Source organism: Eleutherodactylus coqui, chromosome 8, assembly GCF_035609145.1.
Source record: "Eleutherodactylus coqui strain aEleCoq1 chromosome 8, aEleCoq1.hap1, whole genome shotgun sequence".
In the NCBI taxonomy this organism is placed as follows: Eukaryota; Metazoa; Chordata; class Amphibia; order Anura; family Eleutherodactylidae; genus Eleutherodactylus; species Eleutherodactylus coqui.
This window is the reverse complement of record NC_089844.1, coordinates 55,732,370-55,740,460: the sequence shown is the minus strand read 5'-3', so window position 1 is coordinate 55,740,460 and position 8,091 is coordinate 55,732,370. Positions and strand designations below refer to the sequence as shown.

At 42.7% G+C, this 8,091-nt stretch overlaps 1 protein-coding gene across 4 annotated transcripts in view; it reads left to right on the top strand.

The window, feature by feature from the left end:
• The first annotated feature begins 3,895 nt into the window (after positions 1–3,895).
• Positions 3,896–8,091, top strand: part of MAP2 (microtubule associated protein 2) — a 251,527-nt gene continuing 247,331 nt past the window's right edge. For all 4 annotated transcript variants that reach the window (XM_066575645.1, XM_066575643.1, XM_066575642.1 and 1 more), the window contains exon 1: positions 3,896–3,972. The gene's annotated coding sequence lies outside the window, so the exon portion shown is untranslated. The remainder of the gene's footprint in view (positions 3,973–8,091) is intronic.

Below are 8,091 nucleotides of genomic sequence, written 5' to 3'. Positions count from 1 at the left end.
GCGTTTATTATGCAGCATAAATGACACACTACATTTTTTTCTGCGGGTCGGTACAGTTATAACGATACCAAAATTGTTATATTTTTTTAGGTTTTTCCACTTTTCCACAATAAAAGCCCTTTTTTTAGAATTTTTTTTCTTCTAAACTCACTGCATTCAAAGGACGGCGCTCTGTGAGGACTTATTTTTTGCGAGACGAGCTGTAGTTTTTATTGGTACCATTTTGGGGTACATAGGTTTTTTAAATCACTTTTATTCGTTTTTTTTGGGATGCAAAATGCTAAAAATTAGCATTTTGCCTCAGTTTTTTAGCGTTTTTTTAACATTTTTTGTGCCGTTCATGATAATAAGCACGTTCAATGTATTGTACACATCGTTACGGACGCGTCAATCCCAAATATGTGGGATTTATTTATTTGTTTATGCTAATATAAGAAAAAGCATAAAAAAGGGTTTTTTAACTTTTTTTTTACATTTTTATTTTTTAAGCTTTATTTTTGTCTTTTTTTTTTACACCATCTGTGTCCCTCTGAGGGACTTTCACCACAGCACTGCAGATCGCTACGATAAGGCATGGCAGGACTTCTCTCTTGCCATACCTTATCGCTTATTACAGCAATCTTAGGCTATGGCAATACAGGATGCCGGTATCTGGCGTCCTGTTGCCATAGCAACCAGCCGGGCTCTCGCGATGTTATCGCGAGAGCCGGCTGGAGTCACAGAGGGACCCTTTCTACTTAGATCGCGGCAGGGAAGGGGTTAACGGCGGGTGGGCGCAACTCTGATGCCCCCCGCTGTCGCTGCTATGATGTCGCTCTATCCCTATGACGTAAGGGTACATCATTTTGCGGGAAGTACCCCGCTCCATGGGGCGGTAAGGGGTTAATGTATTCACTGAGGGGTGTCATGAGTATTTTAACCCCACAGTTTCTTTTTAGGAATCAATGCAATTTAGAAGAGAAAAAATAAAATTTCATATTTTTGCAAATATGTCATTTTAAAGACGTTTTTTTTTCTATAGTGTACCTGAAAATGAGTATATTACCCCAAAATGGATATCCCCCGTTTGTCCTGTGTTCAGACACATACCCATTGTGGCCCTAATCTTATATCTATATGCATAATGGGGCCCGAACCGAAAGGAGCTGCCGGTGGCTTTCAGAACAGACATTTTTCTTGGAGGTGTTTTAGGCCCCATTGCCCACTTGTAGAGCCATTGAGCGGCCAAAATGATGGAAAACCCCCACAAATGACCCCAGATTGGAAACTAGACCCCTTAAAGAATGTATCTAGGGGTGTACTGTGTATTTTAACAATTTTTGAATAAATCTAAGCAAAACAGAAAGAAAAAATTATGATGCTTATTTTTTTTTAGCAATTATGTCATTTTAAGAACAGGTTTTTTTTTGTACAGCACACGTAGGAATGTAGACTTTCACCCCAAAAATGGATACCCCTGTTTGTCCCGTGTTCAGAGACATACCCATTGTGGCCCTAATCTTCTGTCTGGATGCACAACGAGGCCCAAACCGAACAGAGCATCAAACTTTAACTGTCTTTCAACTTTTACGTGATTGCCAATATGGGTTGGATAATGGCGATCACGTGACTGGGGACCACTCACCGTGGCCCTCAGTTACTGCTCCAAGCTCTCGGCTACCTTTAGTAGCTGGGAGATTTTAAATTTCCTGGGCCCTCCCCAGCTTCTGCACTTGGGTCCACCATTTTGGCAAGAGGCGCATGCGCCGAAGCTGGGGACAGGTCTGCGGATAAGCATCCCGTCAGATTATATTCCCGCAGGTCTTCGGGGGAGTATGCTCAGCCTCCCTTTATATATCTGATCCGTAAGGGGAGTTGAAACTTTAACTTTTTTTTAAACTTTCAATTGACTTTAATGCGATCGCCGCTTCCCACGGCACGGGATGACAGCTCCAGGATGTTGGCTACCTTGGGTAACTGACAGCATGGTGCTGTCACATCCAGAGACCGCAGGGTTTTGATTCCCAGAGGTACCATGTTTTTAGGTCCTCGGGAATTAAAGCCCAGCAAAGCAGGACGTAAAAAGGCAATGGGGTGGTCACTAAGGGGTTAATGTAGTTCTTGTGGTGTATGTCATCCCCTCCTTCCAATCATCATGTTTACACTGAACGATTATCATTGAATAGAATGGAGACCCTCCATGCTGGGCTTACTTAAAACCGTGCAGTGATGTGCTAGAGCGGTATCACATGAGCGTATGCGTATTTGCATGTGCATGAGCTCAGCATTTTTGTCCACAGGCAGATTTGAATTGCGGAATCCTCGCTGGACACCCACGCGGATTATCCGCAGTTCAAGCCATCCATAGAGAAGCATGGGGCGTCCGCACCTCAATTAACACCTGCGGATTTGATTTGCGGATGCCAGGCATGGAAAACAAATCGCAGCATGCTCCATTTTACCGCAGATTCTATGTGGATGGACTCCATAGAGCTCTATGGAAGCGGGCGATCTGCAATGCATCCATAATTCAATTGCGAATACATTGCGGATTTGTAGCCAGATACCTCTCTGGTTGCTTGGAGGAAGGGGAAGGCAGGCACTTTGGGCTTTTTCCCCGTGCGGATGAACCTCAGTGCATCCGTGTTGAAAAAAAAAAATTGCATCTGCGATCGAAGTCAAGCATTTAAAAAAAAATTCCGTACAGACAGGCAGATCTACCGCTGTGAAAATCTGCGTATGCCGCGGGTATGAGGCTTACGCAGCGTTTCACGCATCACCTAGCATATTTTGTGCACATTTTGCACATCTTCATTGACTTCTTTGGGGATTTTTGGTGTGCAAATGAGCAGAAAATTAGAGCGTGTTGCGTTTTTTTCCTGACTGAAATGCGCAGGAAAAATATGTGTAAGTGGAAGAAGCCATTTAAATCAATGTCTTCTATTCTCTGTGTAGTGTGAACGCAAATACACCCATGTGACACTGACTTTAAGGATCTTTTGCACTGGGCGATATCAACTGATTACTTTGGGGGATCATTCCCGATCATTGCCCAGTGTAAGGGCAGCTCTGCACAGACGTATTTGCACAATATGCAGAGAATAGAACCCATTGATTTCAATCAGTTCGTTCTCATATCCTTTTCTTTTTGCGCACACTTTTCACACGTGCAAAAAATAGAACCTGCTCTATTCTTGTGCGCATTTGCCAACCAGGGGTCCCCATAGAAGGCTGTGGAAGGTACGACATGCGCACACAATACGCAAGGGGATGCGTGAAACACTACGCAATTTTGTGAAAAAGGGACACATCTGGAAGGCATTATATCAGGGTGTGGTATTGTCCTGCACGCAAAAAGAACCCTGCCCTGCTTGTGCAAAAAGTACATTAAAATGCGTAGATATGCGCAAATCTACCTCGTCCATAGTGCAAATACGTTGTGCTGAAGCATGTGCAATTGTGCATACGCTGTTGCGAAGCCGCGCTAAACGTAGCTATTTCAGCAGTACAGCAAATCATTTAAACAGGTATCTCCCCGTAGAGGAAAGACGCGCGATTGTACGAATGATTGCTGCTACCAGAAAAAAAGACACGATTAATAGAAATGCAAGTATTGGGCATGCTAATGACTTGCTAATCTCCGTGCGCATTTTACCAATACAGCTCTTTGTGTAAAAGCACCCTTACAGGCGTCCCCCGGATAATTAACAATGATCCCCCTGACTATCTGCGCTCTGCAAGTGCTGAGTACCCAGAGTCTATGAGATGCAGCCTCACACCGCCCCTGCCTGCCCCCTGCTTGGGACTGATAGGCTTCTCCCTTCCTTGCTGGTGACATGGGTGGAGATCTGAGGCAGGCGGGTAGCATGCTCCACCGGGTGTGGTTATGGTAATAGTGGGCAGTGCCTGCTGTGTCCCCAGCTTCTCCAGAGCTGCAGCTGATCAAAGCCATCAGAGCATCACAAGTGCTGCAGCCAGAGACAAACCCATCAGGTGAGTACTGTCTATTATCAAGTCTTCTACTATGGAATCAGCTATGTAGAAACCATATTATATATCATGGCTTATTATCCAATCACACCAGCACATATCTGTCTGTCTGTCTGTCTGTCTCTAATTCTCGTACAGAAAACACATAGACTTCTGCCCCCTAACCTTTTTTCCTTTTTGCACACATAGACTTCATGTATTGTAATGTTACATTCATCAGCCTGCATAATTTATGCACCTTTTATTACCCAGCATGTAAATGGTAAATTATCTATCAGCCTGTACACAGTCCCCTTCTTGAAATATTCATCAGCTGCTCTCACTCTCATTTCCACATGCCACCCGCTTACTTCTTGATTGTTCTGTCTTTCTGGTACCCGGATGGCACTCAGTTTGCTTTGCGCCATGCAAATTGCCCCTTTATACTATCGGATCCCTTAGTACTCTACATACAACCTCTGGCCGAATCCCTTGGCACTGGCTGTCTGCATTGCAGTGCTTAGCATTCCTTGGTCATTTTACATAAGTAGCACTGAAAGCTGTCATTATATATGGGCGATAATTGCAATATGGACATCATGAATTGTTACGTCTGCACATGCACATACTTTTTGTGTCCAACATCCCTGCAATGCATCTACATATCCACCCCAGCCCGGGGCGCATTATGCCTGCAGTGCACCAGTGCTACACACTGACAGACTTGAGAAATAGTCCCACTACATTGTGCAGAGGAAGGTAATGTGGGCTCTAGGGAACAGATGCATGTATTAGAAGAGAATATATGAAATGCCATGGCATAGGACAAAAAATGGCACCTGTAGCAAGGGGTGAGGCAGAAATAATAGGAAAGAAAGAAGAAGAATAGAATAACACAACTGTGTGGGTGGCAAGATGTGGTTCTGATTTCACCCATCTTGGCACATTGGCAAATTAACCCCTGATTATACCAGTATTTCTTTGATCTGCAAGGCCCCTATTGCAGGACTCTTAGTATTTCATGCCCATTTCATTTAAAGCCCCGACTTTGGATCCTGCTAAATATCAGCCGCACTGTGTCTAGGTGCCAGAGTGCCGGAGATGAATTGTTCCCCAGGGACCATTTTTTTAGGATTTATTACCATTAGTATATAAAGCCAGAGGTTATTTTTAAAACAGATCTCTTTTCATTAGGCCTGTGAATATAAAAGCTAGCGATCCATGTAACTTCTTCTGCTCTGATCCTTGGCTGAGAATAAAATGCAGCCCAGATGTTCTGGGAATATCAATGAATATATCCTGCTGGTTCCAGCGATTGCAACCTGCTTGTACATTAACCAATATGTAGCACATTCTAATAAGTCATGAGATTCTTTTTGTCACCAAGTCAATAGAATTAATATCTTTTGTGCAGCTACACTTGTTAATTATTAGCTAATGGTACTATTGCAAATATGGCTCCTGGGATCTAATACAGATATGAAAAAAAGACTAAGGAATTTTCCAGATAAGGCTGTTTGAAGAAATACAAGCAGCAGACAAAGGAAGGCAAGCATCAGCTCATGCTTGAAGAAAGACGCATGCTCAGAAAAAAAAAAGAAGCTTCATAATCCCTTAGTTAGTCCCTCATAGAGCCCAGCCCTGCCTTTATGGTGGCACCTGCTGGTTGAGGGGGTGCCAGTCTAGGGATCCTGTGTAGCAGTTCATGTTATGTGTTGTGTTGCATAGTTTGTCTATGAAATGTTCTGCTTTACCATCCATCCATCCATCCATCTATTCTTCTATATAGGATGTGATCTGCAGTCATTCACCAATAGAGTGGGTTTCATACTACTATTTAGGGTTAAGCCCCATTAATGGCAGACATCCTTGCATGGAAATGACCCAAAGCAATTACTTCCCATTGAAGATAATCATAATTGATATCAATCAATATTTACACTTTGGTGGCCACCACTGTTAACAGATATCTTTGTAATATCGCTACAGTAATGATTGGGCCCCTTGCCCCAATGTTAGTATTTGAGCAATATTAAGAAGATGTCATTTGTATGCAGTCAAAAAATTACCGCAATTGTTGTACTTTTCCTCGATCATCACAATCGGATTGCATGACGGGTCTTGCCAAAATTGTAGAGTGCATGAACCCAACCTTATCAATACGATGCTCTCGCAAGTCTACATCAGCAGTGTAGGAATGACTGGCAGTAAGGCAACAATCACACGGACGAGCGTGATAGCGTGCTTGCCATTGTGCGATTTTCACGGCGATGCGAAGCGTTTTCAATTTCTGTGAATTTGCGATACTCATGTGCATGATAGAATCGCAAGTGCTTCCCATTGACATCAATGGGAAACATCGCATCGACTTGCATGCACATCATATAGCATGCAAGGTCCCATTGAAAACAATGGGCCAGGCCTTCCGAGGGAACAAAGATAGAACGTGCTACTAGGGAAAAAAAAAAACGCTTGGGCAAATAAATCCATTCAAAAGAATGCATTTCATATTCGTGCGCGTTTTGCGCCCACCGCATCGCACAAAGCGTGTTGTGTGAATAAGCATTCAAGAAGCGATATTTGATTTACAAGATATAGTTCATTCATTCAGTTCAATGATTCATTCAGGTCATTAATTCTTTGTTGTCCCTGTTGTTCCTTCACACCCATATCCTGAAATAAATCGTGTTGATTACATTGCACTTGGGCCTATTAACTGGAAAAAATAGGATAAAAAAACTTGTTTGATGCTTTTGTGTATTATTACAGCGCCTATTTTCTAACAATATATGCAATTTAACTCTTTCATTCCTGGAAAGGACTTTCTAAATAATATTCCTATTAGCTATTTGGCAGCTTTAATGGTTGTAGTACTACAAACTGATGCATGTCATAATATTGGTTTATAGCATTCAGAAGCCTTGTATTAAACCTGTTTGGTATCGGAAGCACTTTATATAAGGCCTAGAAGGAGTTACTATCTTGATGTGTCACACCGCCTTGTCTCACAGCTGTACAGGAGTAATAGTGGATACTTTGTGTGAACTAAGTGTCATCTGTCCTTTTCCACCTGTGATAAAGCAGATTTATTACGTGTGATAAATATCAGCAATGGAATATGAAGCCCCCGGGGGCTAGAATGCATCTGGCATGGAGTTCTGTTTTGTCATGTTCTAGTGGCAGAAAAGGTTTTATACCACTAGTGTTATGGATGGCATGGGAATGAAGAGGTACTAAACATCTGAAGAATGATGCACAGGGTACCGGTCCTGTAACACTAACAGTAATATCTGGGATCAGGGAGAGAACAGCGTGTCATGTAGTATATGACTCCATGTAGTCATATTTAGTGCTTTATCTATGACGACTCCTGCGTCTAAAAAATGGTACAGTTGCCCATTATTGACCGATCAGCCTTCAGGGGTTCTCTAAATAAATCATGTTTTGAAAAATGTGATTAAAACATAGGGCCTGACTGCAATCCAGTGGCTAAACATTAAACTTTTCAGACAAACTAGGTGCTACAGATGCTCTGCCTAACAAACTCCATTATTTTATATGGGGTTGCTATGCTATAATCCCTAGCAACCAGTCTGCCTCATGTTAGGTCTTTAGTTCAAGGGTAAATTAATCTAAAGGCAGAAGAAGTGCAAGGACCACTTCTATGGCCACCCCCCAGTTGGAATTTGGGAGGGTCACTATTGCATCCAATATCATCATGTTATTAAGGAATCTGATAGATGCCCTTCATTTTAAAAGGGTTTTCCAGGTAAATAATATTGATGACCTGTTCTTGAGATCCCGACTGATCAGGCACCCATTGTAGGCATCCCAACACAAAGGGGTACGTAGCAGAAGTTGATGTTCTGACCCCTGTGTAGCTGCTGGCGCTCGTAATTGCAGGTAGAGCTCAATGATTTTAGTGAGAATTGCACCTGCAATGACCAGTTCCAGCCACTATGCAGGGGTCAGAACTAACTGCTTCCACTCGTACCCGAGTGTTGTGGCACTGGTAGTAAGTGTTCGATCAGCTGATTAGCCAGGGTCTCGAGGGGTGAACGCTAGCTGATCAACTATTGATCATCAATACAAATTGCCTGGAAAACCCCTTTAAGAGTTCTCATTCTTAAAATTAAAAAAAAA